A 19580-nucleotide genomic window follows, 5' to 3' on the forward strand; every position below is an offset into this window, starting at 1 on the left:
ACTGCTCTGCCTGAGCAGAACCATCACCGCCATAGGTTGTCAAATAACCCGGGTTTAACCCACACAGGTAAGTCCAATGGGGTGCAGGCATGTCCTCTATGCTTACAGCTTCCCGTGGGTGTTGGTTTGATACCGTTTGGGGACAGCCAAGGAGGCATCTGCAGGCAACAAAGGTAGGTGTGTGCTTGTGTGTGTGTTTCCTATGCAGATCCTAAGCCCAGTGTCACATGCAAGTAGGAGGAGTAAGAAGGGTTCCTGGCAAATCCGGGTTATGGATTGCATTTAAAAAGGCCCCGTGGGAGTGCAATGGGCCCCTGTCTTGCTGCTTAGCAATAATGGTATGGGTTTAGGTTCTGCTGTGTGTACTGGTGGTTGACTGCCCCCCAGCCCAGAGTGTGCATGGAAAATTGTCTGGCAGCCTCCCTGACAGCAAGCAGTGATAGTGCCCATGAAGGGCACCTTGTTGGGCCCGCCCCTTTCACGGTTATCGCTTCTCGGCCTTTTGGCTAAGATCAAGTGTAGTATCTGTTCTTATCAGTTTAATATCTGATACGTCCCCTATCTGGGGACCATATATTAAATGGATTTTTGAGAACGGGGGCCGATTTCGAAGCTTGCTTCCGTCGCCCTATGCATTGACCCGATATGGCAGTATCTTCGGGTACAGTGCACCACCCCCTTACAGGGTTAAAAAGAAAGATTCCTACTTTCATTGCTACCTGCTTGCTGGCTAGCCAGCTAGCCAGCCCTGTGGGCCTTGCTGCTGCTGCAGCCAAAAAACAAAAGGTGGTGCTGCTGCTGCTTCTGCTGCTTCTGCTTCTGCTTGTGTCTGGCCGCTGTTGGAGCGTCCAGGCACAGGACTTCTGCTGCTGCTGACTAAATGGCCTCCTTAATTGGATCATTTGAGTAGCCAGCACACCTGTGCAGGTAGGGCATGACATGATAGGCAGCTGCCTTGATAGCGGGTGGTGCTGAATGTTCCTAATTGACAAAATAAGATTAATGCTTATGAAGAAATATAAAATCTCATCCCTTCCCCAATATCGCGCCACACCCCTACCCCTTAATTCCTTGGTTGAACTTGATGGACATATGTCTTTTTTCGACCGTACTAACTATGTAACTATGTAACATAACATGGGGGGGGGGGGGGTCTCCTGGCTGTTCACACAGGTGTGTCATTGCTGTACATTGACCATGCATTGCTTCTGTGGTATTGCAAAGGCAAAGACAAATGCTTCCAGCCATCCATTGCACTAATGGATTGGTCATCAGCTGGCTGTCTATGTCCCGCATCAATATAGACCAAAGTACAGAGGGTTAGGCTATGCTATTGTGCACCTACCTGATGCATCAGAAGGTGCGAGGCCCTTGCTAAATTCTGTGCACAGACTTTGAGATCTATACTTTAGACTGTATCTAAACCTGCTCCAACATGGACTGACATTCTGGCCTACTTTCAGCCGATGCGACTTGTCTGTCGCTGAACAGTCGCTTTTTTATGTATTCAGCACCTATGTATAATGTTGTAAAAAATGCTCTAGAAGCTAAAGTCGCAGAAATGTCACACATATTTGGCCTGCAACTTTCTGTGCGACAAATTCAGACAGGAAAAATCAGTATAAATCCTTAGAAAATTATCCCCCAGTGTCTCCATCTGCTGGCGGTATTGAATAAGCATTGCTGCACTGATGGGGTATGCATTAGACGAAAAAAAAGAAGAAAAAGAAGAATAATACGCCCAGAAAAGAGGCGAAAAGGAGAAAAACGTAAAAAAACGTGAAAAAAAAGTAAGAGGAAGAGAAGGGAAAAAAAGGTGGAAATGGGTTTAAAAGTGATTTCGGCGGAGAAATATATATATATATATATATATATATATATATATATATATATATACGCGCACACACACACATATATATAAACGTATTCTCCGTTGAGATATTGCAGCCGCTGCTGTGTCCAGGCCCAGGAGCCTTAGCACTGTGCTGTGATGTCACTCAATACCACTGACATCACTAGGTGTAAACAACATCTCTCCTTTGCTGTGTATGTGACTATGGAGCTGTTTGGTGATGTCGTCTATTATGGCCTTCATAGAAGCAACAGGAGATTGTTGCATCCATCTAGAACCCTCAGAACTACAGTGCTATGATGTCACTCACTTCCACAGGCCTTGCAGAGTGTAAACAACAACAACCCAGCTTTGTTGTGTATGTAACCATAGGGATTTGTGATGTCACCTAGAACCTTCACAGCAGCGACAGCTTTATGAGGAGCATCAGCACTGCTCTGCCTGAGCAGAACCATCACCGCCATAGGTTGTCAAATAACCCGGGTTTAACCCACACAGGTAAGTCCAATGGGGTGCAGGCATGTCCTCTATGCTTACAGCTTCCCGTGGGTGTTGGTTTGATACCGTTTGGGGACAGCCAAGGAGGCATCTGCAGGCAACAAAGGTAGGTGTGTGCTTGTGTGTGTGTTTCCTATGCAGATCCTAAGCCCAGTGTCACATGCAAGTAGGAGGAGTAAGAAGGGTTCCTGGCAAATCCGGGTTATGGATTGCATTTAAAAAGGCCCCGTGGGAGTGCAATGGGCCCCTGTCTTGCTGCTTAGCAATAATGGTATGGGTTTAGGTTCTGCTGTGTGTACTGGTGGTTGACTGCCCCCCAGCCCAGAGTGTGCATGGAAAATTGTCTGGCAGCCTCCCTGACAGCAAGCAGTGATAGTGCCCATGAAGGGCACCTTGTTGGGCCCGCCCCTTTCACGGTTATCGCTTCTCGGCCTTTTGGCTAAGATCAAGTGTAGTATCTGTTCTTATCAGTTTAATATCTGATACGTCCCCTATCTGGGGACCATATATTAAATGGATTTTTGAGAACGGGGGCCGATTTCGAAGCTTGCTTCCGTCGCCCTATGCATTGACCCGATATGGCAGTATCTTCGGGTACAGTGCACCACCCCCTTACAGGGTTAAAAAGAAAGATTCCTACTTTCATTGCTACCTGCTTGCTGGCTAGCCAGCTAGCCAGCCCTGTGGGCCTTGCTGCTGCTGCAGCCAAAAAACAAAAGGTGGTGCTGCTGCTGCTTCTGCTGCTTCTGCTTCTGCTTGTGTCTGGCCGCTGTTGGAGCGTCCAGGCACAGGACTTCTGCTGCTGCTGACTAAATGGCCTCCTTAATTGGATCATTTGAGTAGCCAGCACACCTGTGCAGGTAGGGCATGACATGATAGGCAGCTGCCTTGATAGCGGGTGGGTGCTGAATGTTCCTAATTGACAAAATAAGATTAATGCTTATGAAGAAATATAAAATCTCATCCCTTCCCCAATATCGCGCCACACCCCTACCCCTTAATTCCCTGGTTGAACTTGATGGACATATGTCTTTTTTCGACCGTACTAACTATGTAACTATGTAACATAACATGGGGGGGGGGGGGGGGTCTCCTGGCTGTTCACACAGGTGTGTCATTGCTGTACATTGACCATGCATTGCTTCTGTGGTATTGCAAAGGCAAAGACAAATGCTTCCAGCCATCCATTGCACTAATGGATTGGTCATCAGCTGGCTGTCTATGTCCCGCATCAATATAGACCAAAGTACAGAGGGTTAGGCTATGCTATTGTGCACCTACCTGATGCATCAGAAGGTGCGAGGCCCTTGCTAAATTCTGTGCACAGACTTTGAGATCTATACTTTAGACTGTATCTAAACCTGCTCCAACATGGACTGACATTCTGGCCTACTTTCAGCCGATGCGACTTGTCTGTCGCTGAACAGTCGCTTTTTATGTATTCAGCACCTATGTATAATGTTGTAAAAATGCTCTAGAAGCTAAAGTCGCAGAAATGTCACACATATTTGGCCTGCAACTTTCTGTGCGACAAATTCAGACAGGAAAAATCAGTATAAATCCTTAGAAAATTATCCCCCAGTGTCTCCATCTGCTGGCGGTATTGAATAAGCATTGCTGCACTGATGGGGTATGCATTAGACGAAAAAAAAGAAGAAAAAGAAGAATAATACGCCCAGAAAAGAGGCGAAAAGGAGAAAAACGTAAAAAAAACGTGAAAAAAAAGTAAGAGGAAGAGAAGGGAAAAAAAGGTGGAAATGGGTTTAAAAGTGATTTCGGCGGAGAAATATATATATATATATATATATATATATATATATACGCGCACACACACACATATATATAAACGTATTCTCCGTTGAGATATTGCAGCCGCTGCTGTGTCCAGGCCCAGGAGCCTTAGCACTGTGCTGTGATGTCACTCAATACCACTGACATCACTAGGTGTAAACAACATCTCTCCTTTGCTGTGTATGTGACTATGGAGCTGTTTGGTGATGTCGTCTATTATGGCCTTCATAGAAGCAACAGGAGATTGTTGCATCCATCTAGAACCCTCAGAACTACAGTGCTATGATGTCACTCACTTCCACAGGCCTTGCAGAGTGTAAACAACAACAACCCAGCTTTGTTGTGTATGTAACCATAGGGATTTGTGATGTCACCTAGAACCTTCACAGCAGCGACAGCTTTATGAGGAGCATCAGCACTGCTCTGCCTGAGCAGAACCATCACCGCCATAGGTTGTCAAATAACCCGGGTTTAACCCACACAGGTAAGTCCAATGGGGTGCAGGCATGTCCTCTATGCTTACAGCTTCCCGTGGGTGTTGGTTTGATACCGTTTGGGGACAGCCAAGGAGGCATCTGCAGGCAACAAAGGTAGGTGTGTGCTTGTGTGTGTGTTTCCTATGCAGATCCTAAGCCCAGTGTCACATGCAAGTAGGAGGAGTAAGAAGGGTTCCTGGCAAATCCGGGTTATGGATTGCATTTAAAAAGGCCCCGTGGGAGTGCAATGGGCCCCTGTCTTGCTGCTTAGCAATAATGGTATGGGTTTAGGTTCTGCTGTGTGTACTGGTGGTTGACTGCCCCCCAGCCCAGAGTGTGCATGGAAAATTGTCTGGCAGCCTCCCTGACAGCAAGCAGTGATAGTGCCCATGAAGGGCACCTTGTTGGGCCCGCCCCTTTCACGGTTATCGCTTCTCGGCCTTTTGGCTAAGATCAAGTGTAGTATCTGTTCTTATCAGTTTAATATCTGATACGTCCCCTATCTGGGGACCATATATTAAATGGATTTTTGAGAACGGGGGCCGATTTCGAAGCTTGCTTCCGTCGCCCTATGCATTGACCCGATATGGCAGTATCTTCGGGTACAGTGCACCACCCCCTTACAGGGTTAAAAAGAAAGATTCCTACTTTCATTGCTACCTGCTTGCTGGCTAGCCAGCTAGCCAGCCCTGTGGGCCTTGCTGCTGCTGCAGCCAAAAAACAAAAGGTGGTGCTGCTGCTGCTTCTGCTGCTTCTGCTTCTGCTTGTGTCTGGCCGCTGTTGGAGCGTCCAGGCACAGGACTTCTGCTGCTGCTGACTAAATGGCCTCCTTAATTGGATCATTTGAGTAGCCAGCACACCTGTGCAGGTAGGGCATGACATGATAGGCAGCTGCCTTGATAGCGGGTGGGTGCTGAATGTTCCTAATTGACAAAATAAGATTAATGCTTATGAAGAAATATAAAATCTCATCCCTTCCCCAATATCGCGCCACACCCCTACCCCTTAATTCCCTGGTTGAACTTGATGGACATATGTCTTTTTTCGACCGTACTAACTATGTAACTATGTAACATAACATGGGGGGGGGGGGTCTCCTGGCTGTTCACACAGGTGTGTCATTGCTGTACATTGACCATGCATTGCTTCTGTGGTATTGCAAAGGCAAAGACAAATGCTTCCAGCCATCCATTGCACTAATGGATTGGTCATCAGCTGGCTGTCTATGTCCCGCATCAATATAGACCAAAGTACAGAGGGTTAGGCTATGCTATTGTGCACCTACCTGATGCATCAGAAGGTGCGAGGCCCTTGCTAAATTCTGTGCACAGACTTTGAGATCTATACTTTAGACTGTATCTAAACCTGCTCCAACATGGACTGACATTCTGGCCTACTTTCAGCCGATGCGACTTGTCTGTCGCTGAACAGTCGCTTTTTATGTATTCAGCACCTATGTATAATGTTGTAAAAATGCTCTAGAAGCTAAAGTCGCAGAAATGTCACACATATTTGGCCTGCAACTTTCTGTGCGACAAATTCAGACAGGAAAAATCAGTATAAATCCTTAGAAAATTATCCCCCAGTGTCTCCATCTGCTGGCGGTATTGAATAAGCATTGCTGCACTGATGGGGTATGCATTAGACGAAAAAAAAGAAGAAAAAGAAGAATAATACGCCCAGAAAAGAGGCGAAAAGGAGAAAAACGTAAAAAAAACGTGAAAAAAAAGTAAGAGGAAGAGAAGGGAAAAAAAGGTGGAAATGGGTTTAAAAGTGATTTCGGCGGAGAAATATATATATATCTATATATATATATATATATATATATATATATATATATATATATATATACGCGCACACACACACATATATATAAACGTATTCTCCGTTGAGATATTGCAGCCGCTGCTGTGTCCAGGCCCAGGAGCCTTAGCACTGTGCTGTGATGTCACTCAATACCACTGACATCACTAGGTGTAAACAACATCTCTCCTTTGCTGTGTATGTGACTATGGAGCTCTTTGGTGATGTCGTCTATTATGGCCTTCATAGAAGCAACAGGAGATTGTTGCATCCATCTAGAACCCTCAGAACTACAGTGCTATGATGTCACTCACTTCCACAGGCCTTGCAGAGTGTAAACAACAACAACCCAGCTTTGTTGTGTATGTAACCATAGGGATTTGTGATGTCACCTAGAACCTTCACAGCAGCGACAGCTTTATGAGGAGCATCAGCACTGCTCTGCCTGAGCAGAACCATCACCGCCATAGGTTGTCAAATAACCCGGGTTTAACCCACACAGGTAAGTCCAATGGGGTGCAGGCATGTCCTCTATGCTTACAGCTTCCCGTGGGTGTTGGTTTGATACCGTTTGGGGACAGCCAAGGAGGCATCTGCAGGCAACAAAGGTAGGTGTGTGCTTGTGTGTGTGTTTCCTATGCAGATCCTAAGCCCAGTGTCACATGCAAGTAGGAGGAGTAAGAAGGGTTCCTGGCAAATCCGGGTTATGGATTGCATTTAAAAAGGCCCCGTGGGAGTGCAATGGGCCCCTGTCTTGCTGCTTAGCAATAATGGTATGGGTTTAGGTTCTGCTGTGTGTACTGGTGGTTGACTGCCCCCCAGCCCAGAGTGTGCATGGAAAATTGTCTGGCAGCCTCCCTGACAGCAAGCAGTGATAGTGCCCATGAAGGGCACCTTGTTGGGCCCGCCCCTTTCACGGTTATCGCTTCTCGGCCTTTTGGCTAAGATCAAGTGTAGTATCTGTTCTTATCAGTTTAATATCTGATACGTCCCCTATCTGGGGACCATATATTAAATGGATTTTTGAGAACGGGGGCCGATTTCGAAGCCTGCTTCCGTCGCCCTATGCATTGACCCGATATGGCAGTATCTTCGGGTACAGTGCACCACCCCCTTACAGGGTTAAAAAGAAAGATTCCTACTTTCATTGCTACCTGCTTGCTGGCTAGCCAGCTAGCCAGCCCTGTGGGCCTTGCTGCTGCTGCAGCCAAAAAACAAAAGGTGGTGCTGCTGCTGCTTCTGCTGCTTCTGCTTCTGCTTGTGTCTGGCCGCTGTTGGAGCGTCCAGGCACAGGACTTCTGCTGCTGCTGACTAAATGGCCTCCTTAATTGGATCATTTGAGTAGCCAGCACACCTGTGCAGGTAGGGCATGACATGATAGGCAGCTGCCTTGATAGCGGGTGGGTGCTGAATGTTCCTAATTGACAAAATAAGATTAATGCTTATGAAGAAATATAAAATCTCATCCCTTCCCCAATATCGCGCCACACCCCTACCCCTTAATTCCTTGGTTGAACTTGATGGACATATGTCTTTTTTCGACCGTACTAACTATGTAACTATGTAACATAACATGGGGGGGGGGGGGGGGTCTCCTGGCTGTTCACACAGGTGTGTCATTGCTGTACATTGACCATGCATTGCTTCTGTGGTATTGCAAAGGCAAAGACAAATGCTTCCAGCCATCCATTGCACTAATGGATTGGTCATCAGCTGGCTGTCTATGTCCCGCATCAATATAGACCAAAGTACAGAGGGTTAGGCTATGCTATTGTGCACCTACCTGATGCATCAGAAGGTGCGAGGCCCTTGCTAAATTCTGTGCACAGACTTTGAGATCTATACTTTAGACTGTATCTAAACCTGCTCCAACATGGACTGACATTCTGGCCTACTTTCAGCCGATGCGACTTGTCTGTCGCTGAACAGTCGCTTTTTATGTATTCAGCACCTATGTATAATGTTGTAAAAATGCTCTAGAAGCTAAAGTCGCAGAAATGTCACACATATTTGGCCTGCAACTTTCTGTGCAACAAATTCAGACAGGAAAAATCAGTATAAATCCTTAGAAAATTATCCCCCAGTGTCTCCATCTGCTGGCGGTATTGAATAAGCATTGCTGCACTGATGGGGTATGCATTAGACGAAAAAAAAGAAGAAAAAGAAGAATAATACGCCCAGAAAAGAGGCGAAAAGGAGAAAAACGTAAAAAAACGTGAAAAAAAGTAAGAGGAAGAGAAGGGAAAAAAAGGTGGAAATGGGTTTAAAAGTGATTTCGGCGGAGAAATATATATATATATATATATATATATATATATATATATATACGCGCACACACACACATATATATAAACGTATTCTCCGTTGAGATATTGCAGCCGCTGCTGTGTCCAGGCCCAGGAGCCTTAGCACTGTGCTGTGATGTCACTCAATACCACTGACATCACTAGGTGTAAACAACATCTCTCCTTTGCTGTGTATGTGACTATGGAGCTGTTTGGTGATGTCGTCTATTATGGCCTTCATAGAAGCAACAGGAGATTGTTGCATCCATCTAGAACCCTCAGAACTACAGTGCTATGATGTCACTCACTTCCACAGGCCTTGCAGAGTGTAAACAACAACAACCCAGCTTTGTTGTGTATGTAACCATAGGGATTTGTGATGTCACCTAGAACCTTCACAGCAGCGACAGCTTTATGAGGAGCATCAGCACTGCTCTGCCTGAGCAGAACCATCACCGCCATAGGTTGTCAAATAACCCGGGTTTAACCCACACAGGTAAGTCCAATGGGGTGCAGGCATGTCCTCTATGCTTACAGCTTCCCGTGGGTGTTGGTTTGATACCGTTTGGGGACAGCCAAGGAGGCATCTGCAGGCAACAAAGGTAGGTGTGTGCTTGTGTGTGTGTTTCCTATGCAGATCCTAAGCCCAGTGTCACATGCAAGTAGGAGGAGTAAGAAGGGTTCCTGGCAAATCCAGGTTATGGATTGCATTTAAAAAGGCCCCGTGGGAGTGCAATGGGCCCCTGTCTTGCTGCTTAGCAATAATGGTATGGGTTTAGGTTCTGCTGTGTGTACTGGTGGTTGACTGCCCCCCAGCCCAGAGTGTGCATGGAAAATTGTCTGGCAGCCTCCCTGACAGCAAGCAGTGATAGTGCCCATGAAGGGCACCTTGTTGGGCCCGCCCCTTTCACGGTTATCGCTTCTCGGCCTTTTGGCTAAGATCAAGTGTAGTATCTGTTCTTATCAGTTTAATATCTGATACGTCCCCTATCTGGGGACCATATATTAAATGGATTTTTGAGAACGGGGGCCGATTTCGAAGCTTGCTTCCGTCGCCCTATGCATTGACCCGATATGGCAGTATCTTCGGGTACAGTGCACCACCCCCTTACAGGGTTAAAAAGAAAGATTCCTACTTTCATTGCTACCTGCTTGCTGGCTAGCCAGCTAGCCAGCCCTGTGGGCCTTGCTGCTGCTGCAGCCAAAAAACAAAAGGTGGTGCTGCTGCTGCTTCTGCTGCTTCTGCTTCTGCTTGTGTCTGGCCGCTGTTGGAGCGTCCAGGCACAGGACTTCTGCTGCTGCTGACTAAATGGCCTCCTTAATTGGATCATTTGAGTAGCCAGCACACCTGTGCAGGTAGGGCATGACATGATAGGCAGCTGCCTTGATAGCGGGTGGGTGCTGAATGTTCCTAATTGACAAAATAAGATTAATGCTTATGAAGAAATATAAAATCTCATCCCTTCCCCAATATCGCGCCACACCCCTACCCCTTAATTCCCTGGTTGAACTTGATGGACATATGTCTTTTTTCGACCGTACTAACTATGTAACTATGTAACATAACATGGGGGGGGGGGTCTCCTGGCTGTTCACACAGGTGTGTCATTGCTGTACATTGACCATGCATTGCTTCTGTGGTATTGCAAAGGCAAAGACAAATGCTTCCAGCCATCCATTGCACTAATGGATTGGTCATCAGCTGGCTGTCTATGTCCCGCATCAATATAGACCAAAGTACAGAGGGTTAGGCTATGCTATTGTGCACCTACCTGATGCATCAGAAGGTGCGAGGCCCTTGCTAAATTCTGTGCACAGACTTTGAGATCTATACTTTAGACTGTATCTAAACCTGCTCCAACATGGACTGACATTCTGGCCTACTTTCAGCCGATGCGACTTGTCTGTCGCTGAACAGTCGCTTTTTATGTATTCAGCACCTATGTATAATGTTGTAAAAATGCTCTAGAAGCTAAAGTCGCAGAAATGTCACACATATTTGGCCTGCAACTTTCTGTGCGACAAATTCAGACAGGAAAAATCAGTATAAATCCTTAGAAAATTATCCCCCAGTGTCTCCATCTGCTGGCGGTATTGAATAAGCATTGCTGCACTGATGGGGTATGCATTAGACGAAAAAAAAGAAGAAAAAGAAGAATAATACGCCCAGAAAAGAGGCGAAAAGGAGAAAAACGTAAAAAAACGTGAAAAAAAAGTAAGAGGAAGAGAAGGGAAAAAAAGGTGGAAATGGGTTTAAAAGTGATTTCGGCGGAGAAATATATATATATATATATATATATATATATATATACGCGCACACACACACATATATATAAACGTATTCTCCGTTGAGATATTGCAGCCGCTGCTGTGTCCAGGCCCAGGAGCCTTAGCACTGTGCTGTGATGTCACTCAATACCACTGACATCACTAGGTGTAAACAACATCTCTCCTTTGCTGTGTATGTGACTATGGAGCTGTTTGGTGATGTCGTCTATTATGGCCTTCATAGAAGCAACAGGAGATTGTTGCATCCATCTAGAACCCTCAGAACTACAGTGCTATGATGTCACTCACTTCCACAGGCCTTGCAGAGTGTAAACAACAACAACCCAGCTTTGTTGTGTATGTAACCATAGGGATTTGTGATGTCACCTAGAACCTTCACAGCAGCGACAGCTTTATGAGGAGCATCAGCACTGCTCTGCCTGAGCAGAACCATCACCGCCATAGGTTGTCAAATAACCCGGGTTTAACCCACACAGGTAAGTCCAATGGGGTGCAGGCATGTCCTCTATGCTTACAGCTTCCCGTGGGTGTTGGTTTGATACCGTTTGGGGACAGCCAAGGAGGCATCTGCAGGCAACAAAGGTAGGTGTGTGCTTGTGTGTGTGTTTCCTATGCAGATCCTAAGCCCAGTGTCACATGCAAGTAGGAGGAGTAAGAAGGGTTCCTGGCAAATCCGGGTTATGGATTGCATTTAAAAAGGCCCCGTGGGAGTGCAATGGGCCCCTGTCTTGCTGCTTAGCAATAATGGTATGGGTTTAGGTTCTGCTGTGTGTACTGGTGGTTGACTGCCCCCCAGCCCAGAGTGTGCATGGAAAATTGTCTGGCAGCCTCCCTGACAGCAAGCAGTGATAGTGCCCATGAAGGGCACCTTGTTGGGCCCGCCCCTTTCACGGTTATCGCTTCTCGGCCTTTTGGCTAAGATCAAGTGTAGTATCTGTTCTTATCAGTTTAATATCTGATACGTCCCCTATCTGGGGACCATATATTAAATGGATTTTTGAGAACGGGGGCCGATTTCGAAGCTTGCTTCCGTCGCCCTATGCATTGACCCGATATGGCAGTATCTTCGGGTACAGTGCACCACCCCCTTACAGGGTTAAAAAGAAAGATTCCTACTTTCATTGCTACCTGCTTGCTGGCTAGCCAGCTAGCCAGCCCTGTGGGCCTTGCTGCTGCTGCAGCCAAAAAACAAAAGGTGGTGCTGCTGCTGCTTCTGCTTCTGCTTGTGTCTGGCCGCTGTTGGAGCGTCCAGGCACAGGACTTCTGCTGCTGCTGACTAAATGGCCTCCTTAATTGGATCATTTGAGTAGCCAGCACACCTGTGCAGGTAGGGCATGACATGATAGGCAGCTGCCTTGATAGCGGGTGGGTGCTGAATGTTCCTAATTGACAAAATAAGATTAATGCTTATGAAGAAATATAAAATCTCATCCCTTCCCCAATATCGCGCCACACCCCTACCCCTTAATTCCCTGGTTGAACTTGATGGACATATGTCTTTTTTCGACCGTACTAACTATGTAACTATGTAACATAACATGGGGGGGGGGGGGTCTCCTGGCTGTTCACACAGGTGTGTCATTGCTGTACATTGACCATGCATTGCTTCTGTGGTATTGCAAAGGCAAAGACAAATGCTTCCAGCCATCCATTGCACTAATGGATTGGTCATCAGCTGGCTGTCTATGTCCCGCATCAATATAGACCAAAGTACAGAGGGTTAGGCTATGCTATTGTGCACCTACCTGATGCATCAGAAGGTGCGAGGCCCTTGCTAAATTCTGTGCACAGACTTTGAGATCTATACTTTAGACTGTATCTAAACCTGCTCCAACATGGACTGACATTCTGGCCTACTTTCAGCCGATGCGACTTGTCTGTCGCTGAACAGTCGCTTTTTATGTATTCAGCACCTATGTATAATGTTGTAAAAATGCTCTAGAAGCTAAAGTCGCAGAAATGTCACACATATTTGGCCTGCAACTTTCTGTGCGACAAATTCAGACAGGAAAAATCAGTATAAATCCTTAGAAAATTATCCCCCAGTGTCTCCATCTGCTGGCGGTATTGAATAAGCATTGCTGCACTGATGGGGTATGCATTAGACGAAAAAAAAGAAGAAAAAGAAGAATAATACGCCCAGAAAAGAGGCGAAAAGGAGAAAAACGTAAAAAAACGTGAAAAAAAAGTAAGAGGAAGAGAAGGGAAAAAAAGGTGGAAATGGGTTTAAAAGTGATTTCGGCGGAGAAATATATATATATATATATATATATATATATATATATATATATGCGCACACACACACATATATATAAACGTATTCTCCGTTGAGATATTGCAGCCGCTGCTGTGTCCAGGCCCAGGAGCCTTAGCACTGTGCTGTGATGTCACTCAATACCACTGACATCACTAGGTGTAAACAACATCTCTCCTTTGCTGTGTATGTGACTATGGAGCTGTTTGGTGATGTCGTCTATTATGGCCTTCATAGAAGCAACAGGAGATTGTTGCATCCATCTAGAACCCTCAGAACTACAGTGCTATGATGTCACTCACTTCCACAGGCCTTGCAGAGTGTAAACAACAACAACCCAGCTTTGTTGTGTATGTAACCATAGGGATTTGTGATGTCACCTAGAACCTTCACAGCAGCGACAGCTTTATGAGGAGCATCAGCACTGCTCTGCCTGAGCAGAACCATCACCGCCATAGGTTGTCAAATAACCCGGGTTTAACCCACACAGGTAAGTCCAATGGGGTGCAGGCATGTCCTCTATGCTTACAGCTTCCCGTGGGTGTTGGTTTGATACCGTTTGGGGACAGCCAAGGAGGCATCTGCAGGCAACAAAGGTAGGTGTGTGCTTGTGTGTGTGTTTCCTATGCAGATCCTAAGCCCAGTGTCACATGCAAGTAGGAGGAGTAAGAAGGGTTCCTGGCAAATCCGGGTTATGGATTGCATTTAAAAAGGCCCCGTGGGAGTGCAATGGGCCCCTGTCTTGCTGCTTAGCAATAATGGTATGGGTTTAGGTTCTGCTGTGTGTACTGGTGGTTGACTGCCCCCCAGCCCAGAGTGTGCATGGAAAATTGTCTGGCAGCCTCCCTGACAGCAAGCAGTGATAGTGCCCATGAAGGGCACCTTGTTGGGCCCGCCCCTTTCACGGTTATCGCTTCTCGGCCTTTTGGCTAAGATCAAGTGTAGTATCTGTTCTTATCAGTTTAATATCTGATATGTCCCCTATCTGGGGACCATATATTAAATGGATTTTTGAGAACGGGGGCCGATTTCAAAGCTTGCTTCCGTCGCCCTATGCATTGACCCGATATGGCAGTATCTTCGGGTACAGTGCACCACCCCCTTACAGGGTTAAAAAGAAAGATTCCTACTTTCATTGCTACCTGCTTGCTGGCTAGCCAGCTAGCCAGCCCTGTGGGCCTTGCTGCTGCTGCAGCCAAAAAACAAAAGGTGGTGGTGCTGCTGCTGCTTCTGCTGCTTCTGCTTCTGCTTGTGTCTGGCCGCTGTTGGAGCGTCCAGGCACAGGACTTCTGCTGCTGCTGACTAAATGGCCTCCTTAATTGGATCATTTGAGTAGCCAGCACACCTGTGCAGGTAGGTCATGACATGATAGGCAGCTGCCTTGATAGCGGGTGGGTGCTGAATGTTCCTAATTGACAAAATAAGATTAATGCTTATGAAGAAATATAAAATCTCATCCCTTCCCCAATATCGCGCCACACCCCTACCCCTTAATTCCCTGGTTGAACTTGATGGACATATGTCTTTTTTCGACCGTACTAACTATGTAACTATGTAACATAACATGGGGGGGGGGGGGTCTCCTGGCTGTTCACACAGGTGTGTCATTGCTGTACATTGACCATGCATTGCTTCTGTGGTATTGCAAAGGCAAAGACAAATGCTTCCAGCCATCCATTGCACTAATGGATTGGTCATCAGCTGGCTGTCTATGTCCCGCATCAATATAGACCAAAGTACAGAGGGTTAGGCTATGCTATTGTGCACCTACCTGATGCATCAGAAGGTGCGAGGCCCTTGCTAAATTCTGTGCACAGACTTTGAGATCTATACTTTAGACTGTATCTAAACCTGCTCCAACATGGACTGACATTCTGGCCTACTTTCAGCCGATGCGACTTGTCTGTCGCTGAACAGTCGCTTTTTATGTATTCAGCACCTATGTATAATGTTGTAAAAATGCTCTAGAAGCTAAAGTCGCAGAAATGTCACACATATTTGGCCTGCAACTTTCTGTGCGACAAATTCAGACAGGAAAAATCAGTATAAATCCTTAGAAAATTATCCCCCAGTGTCTCCATCTGCTGGCGGTATTGAATAAGCATTGCTGCACTGATGGGGTATGCATTAGACGAAAAAAAAGAAGAAAAAGAAGAATAATACGCCCAGAAAAGAGGCGAAAAGGAGAAAAACGTAAAAAAACGTGAAAAAAAAGTAAGAGGAAGAGAAGGGAAAAAAAGGTGGAAATGGGTTTAAAAGTGATTTCGGCGGAGAAATATATATATATATATATATATATATATATATATATATATATATACGCGCACACACACACATATATATTAACGTATTCTCCGTTGAGATATTGCAGCCGCTGCTGTGTCCAGGCCCAGGAGCCTTAGCACTGTGCTGTGATGTCACTCAATACCACTGACATCACTAGGTGTAAACAACATCTCTCCTTTGCTGTGTATGTGACTATGGAGCTGTTTGGTGATGTCGTCTATTATGGCCTTCATAGAAGCAACAGGAGATTGTTGCATCCATCTAGAACCCTCAGAACTACAGTGCTATGATGTCACTCACTTCCACAGGCCTTGCAGAGTGTAAACAACAACAACCCAGCTTTGTTGTGTATGTAACCATAGGGATTTGTGATGTCACCTAGAACCTTCACAGCAGCGACAGCTTTATGAGGAGCATCAGCACTGCTCTGCCTGAGCAGAACCATCACCGCCATAGGTTGTCAAATAACCCGGGTTTAACCCACACAGGTAAGTCCAATGGGGTGCAGGCATGTCCTCTATGCTTACAGCTTCCCGTGGGTGTTGGTTTGATACCGTTTGGGGACAGCCAAGGAGGCATCTGCAGGCAACAAAGGTAGGTGTGTGCTTGTGTGTGTGTTTCCTATGCAGATCCTAAGCCCAGTGTCACATGCAAGTAGGAGGAGTAAGAAGGGTTCCTGGCAAATCCGGGTTATGGATTGCATTTAAAAAGGCCCCGTGGGAGTGCAATGGGCCCCTGTCTTGCTGCTTAGCAATAATGGTATGGGTTTAGGTTCTGCTGTGTGTACTGGTGGTTGACTGCCCCCCAGCCCAGAGTGTGCATGGAAAATTGTCTGGCAGCCTCCCTGACAGCAAGCAGTGATAGTGCCCATGAAGGGCACCTTGTTGGGCCCGCCCCTTTCACGGTTATCGCTTCTCGGCCTTTTGGCTAAGATCAAGTGTAGTATCTGTTCTTATCAGTTTAATATCTGATACGTCCCCTATCTGGGGACCATATATTAAATGGATTTTTGAGAACGGGGGCCGATTTCGAAGCTTGCTTCCGTCGCCCTATGCATTGACCCGATATGGCAGTATCTTCGGGTACAGTGCACCACCCCCTTACAGGGTTAAAAAGAAAGATTCCTACTTTCATTGCTACCTGCTTGCTGGCTAGCCAGCTAGCCAGCCCTGTGGGCCTTGCTGCTGCTGCAGCCAAAAAACAAAAGGTGGTGCTGCTGCTGCTTCTGCTTCTGCTTGTGTCTGGCCGCTGTTGGAGCGTCCAGGCACAGGACTTCTGCTGCTGCTGACTAAATGGCCTCCTTAATTGGATCATTTGAGTAGCCAGCACACCTGTGCAGGTAGGGCATGACATGATAGGCAGCTGCCTTGATAGCGGGTGGGTGCTGAATGTTCCTAATTGACAAAATAAGATTAATGCTTATGAAGAAATATAAAATCTCATCCCTTCCCCAATATCGCGCCACACCCCTACCCCTTAATTCCCTGGTTGAACTTGATGGACATATGTCTTTTTTCGACCGTACTAACTATGTAACTATGTAACATAACATGGGGGGGGGGGGGTCTCCTGGCTGTTCACACAGGTGTGTCATTGCTGTACATTGACCATGCATTGCTTCTGTGGTATTGCAAAGGCAAAGACAAATGCTTCCAGCCATCCATTGCACTAATGGATTGGTCATCAGCTGGCTGTCTATGTCCCGCATCAATATAGACCAAAGTACAGAGGGTTAGGCTATGCTATTGTGCACCTACCTGATGCATCAGAAGGTGCGAGGCCCTTGCTAAATTCTGTGCACAGACTTTGAGATCTATACTTTAGACTGTATCTAAACCTGCTCCAACATGGACTGACATTCTGGCCTACTTTCAGCCGATGCGACTTGTCTGTCGCTGAACAGTCGCTTTTTATGTATTCAGCACCTATGTATAATGTTGTAAAAATGCTCTAGAAGCTAAAGTCGCAGAAATGTCACACATATTTGGCCTGCAACTTTCTGTGCGACAAATTCAGACAGGAAAAATCAGTATAAATCCTTAGAAAATTATCCCCCAGTGTCTCCATCTGCTGGCGGTATTGAATAAGCATTGCTGCACTGATGGGGTATGCATTAGACGAAAAAAAAGAAGAAAAAGAAGAATAATACGCCCAGAAAAGAGGCGAAAAGGAGAAAAACGTAAAAAAACGTGAAAAAAAAGTAAGAGGAAGAGAAGGGAAAAAAAGGTGGAAATGGGTTTAAAAGTGATTTCGGCGGAGAAATATATATATATATATATATATATATATATATATATATACGCGCACACACACACATATATATAAACGTATTCTCCGTTGAGATATTGCAGCCGCTGCTGTGTCCAGGCCCAGGAGCCTTAGCACTGTGCTGTGATGTCACTCAATACCACTGACATCACTAGGTGTAAACAACATCTCTCCTTTGCTGTGTATGTGACTATGGAGCTGTTTGGTGATGTCGTCTATTATGGCCTTCATAGAAGCAACAGGAGATTGTTGCATCCATCTAGAACCCTCAGAACTACAGTGCTATGATGTCACTCACTTCCACAGGCCTTGCAGAGTGTAAACAACAACAACCCAGCTTTGTTGTGTATGTAACCATAGGGATTTGTGATGTCACCTAGAACCTTCACAGCAGCGACAGCTTTATGAGGAGCATCAGCACTGCTCTGCCTGAGCAGAACCATCACCGCCATAGGTTGTCAAATAACCCGGGTTTAACCCACACAGGTAAGTCCAATGGGGTGCAGGCATGTCCTCTATGCTTACAGCTTCCCGTGGGTGTTGGTTTGATACCGTTTGGGGACAGCCAAGGAGGCATCTGCAGGCAACAAAGGTAGGTGTGTGCTTGTGTGTGTGTTTCCTATGCAGATCCTAAGCCCAGTGTCACATGCAAGTAGGAGGAGTAAGAAGGGTTCCTGGCAAATCCGGGTTATGGATTGCATTTAAAAAGGCCCCGTGGGAGTGCAATGGGCCCCTGTCTTGCTGCTTAGCAATAATGGTATGGGTTTAGGTTCTGCTGTGTGTACTGGTGGTTGACTGCCCCCCAGCCCAGAGTGTGCATGGAAAATTGTCTGGCAGCCTCCCTGACAGCAAGCAGTGATAGTGCCCATGAAGGGCACCTTGTTGGGCCCGCCCCTTTCACGGTTATCGCTTCTCGGCCTTTTGGCTAAGATCAAGTGTAGTATCTGTTCTTATCAGTTTAATATCTGATACGTCCCCTATCTGGGGACCATATATTAAATGGATTTTTGAGAACGGGGGCCGATTTCGAAGCTTGCTTCCGTCGCCCTATGCATTGACCCGATATGGCAGTATCTTCGGGTACAGTGCACCACCCCCTTACAGGGTTAAAAAGAAAGATTCCTACTTTCATTGCTACCTGCTTGCTGGCTAGCCAGCTAGCCAGCCCTGTGGGCCTTGCTGCTGCTGCAGCCAAAAAACAAAAGGTGGTGATGCTGCTGCTTCTGCTGCTTCTGCTTGTGTCTGGCCGCTGTTGGAGCGTCCAGGCACAGGACTTCTGCTGCTGCTGACTAAATGGCCTCCTTAATTGGATCATTTGAGTAGCCAGCATACCTGTGCAGGTAGGGCATGACATGATAGGCAGCTGCCTTGATAGCGGGTGGGTGCTGAATGTTCCTAATTGACAAAATAAGATTAATGCTTATGAAGAAATATAAAATCTCATCCCTTCCCCAATATCGCGCCACACCCCTACCCCTTAATTCCCTGGTTGAACTTGATGGACATATGTCTTTTTTCGACCGTACTAACTATGTAACTATGTAACATAACATGGGGGGGGGGGGGGGGGTCTCCTGGCTGTTCACACAGGTGTGTCATTGCTGTACATTGACCATGCATTGCTTCTGTGGTATTGCAAAGGCAAAGACAAATGCTTCCAGCCATCCATTGCACTAATGGATTGGTCATCAGCTGGCTGTCTATGTCCCGCATCAATATAGACCAAAGTACAGAGGGTTAGGCTATGCTATTGTGCACCTACCTGATGCATCAGAAGG

General features: G+C 46.3%; 9 non-coding genes across 9 annotated transcripts; all 9 read left to right on the top strand.

Annotated features, from left to right (window-relative positions):
• Nucleotides 1-486: 486 nt before the first annotated feature.
• On the top strand, nucleotides 487-677 carry LOC130322954 (U2 spliceosomal RNA). Its single transcript, XR_008868355.1, has one exon. It is a non-coding gene; the product is annotated as a U2 spliceosomal RNA (small nuclear RNA).
• Nucleotides 678-2769: 2092 nt separating this feature from the next.
• LOC130322966 (U2 spliceosomal RNA) lies at nucleotides 2770-2960 on the top strand. Its single transcript, XR_008868366.1, has one exon. It is a non-coding gene; the product is annotated as a U2 spliceosomal RNA (small nuclear RNA).
• A 2084-nt stretch (nucleotides 2961-5044) lies between these two features.
• On the top strand, nucleotides 5045-5235 carry LOC130322970 (U2 spliceosomal RNA). The gene has a single exon (XR_008868370.1). It is a non-coding gene; the product is annotated as a U2 spliceosomal RNA (small nuclear RNA).
• A 2106-nt stretch (nucleotides 5236-7341) lies between these two features.
• On the top strand, nucleotides 7342-7532 carry LOC130322969 (U2 spliceosomal RNA). Its single transcript, XR_008868369.1, has one exon. It is a non-coding gene; the product is annotated as a U2 spliceosomal RNA (small nuclear RNA).
• Nucleotides 7533-9620: 2088 nt separating this feature from the next.
• On the top strand, nucleotides 9621-9811 carry LOC130322971 (U2 spliceosomal RNA). The gene has a single exon (XR_008868371.1). It is a non-coding gene; the product is annotated as a U2 spliceosomal RNA (small nuclear RNA).
• A 2078-nt stretch (nucleotides 9812-11889) lies between these two features.
• On the top strand, nucleotides 11890-12080 carry LOC130322973 (U2 spliceosomal RNA). Its single transcript, XR_008868372.1, has one exon. It is a non-coding gene; the product is annotated as a U2 spliceosomal RNA (small nuclear RNA).
• Nucleotides 12081-14157: 2077 nt separating this feature from the next.
• Nucleotides 14158-14348, top strand: LOC130322968 (U2 spliceosomal RNA). The gene has a single exon (XR_008868368.1). It is a non-coding gene; the product is annotated as a U2 spliceosomal RNA (small nuclear RNA).
• A 2093-nt stretch (nucleotides 14349-16441) lies between these two features.
• On the top strand, nucleotides 16442-16632 carry LOC130322955 (U2 spliceosomal RNA). The gene has a single exon (XR_008868356.1). It is a non-coding gene; the product is annotated as a U2 spliceosomal RNA (small nuclear RNA).
• A 2075-nt stretch (nucleotides 16633-18707) lies between these two features.
• On the top strand, nucleotides 18708-18898 carry LOC130322956 (U2 spliceosomal RNA). Its single transcript, XR_008868357.1, has one exon. It is a non-coding gene; the product is annotated as a U2 spliceosomal RNA (small nuclear RNA).
• Nucleotides 18899-19580: the final 682 nt, after the last annotated feature.

The sequence above is a fragment of the Hyla sarda genome, unplaced genomic scaffold, assembly GCF_029499605.1.
Source record: "Hyla sarda isolate aHylSar1 unplaced genomic scaffold, aHylSar1.hap1 scaffold_2406, whole genome shotgun sequence".
Taxonomy (NCBI): domain Eukaryota; kingdom Metazoa; phylum Chordata; class Amphibia; order Anura; family Hylidae; genus Hyla; species Hyla sarda.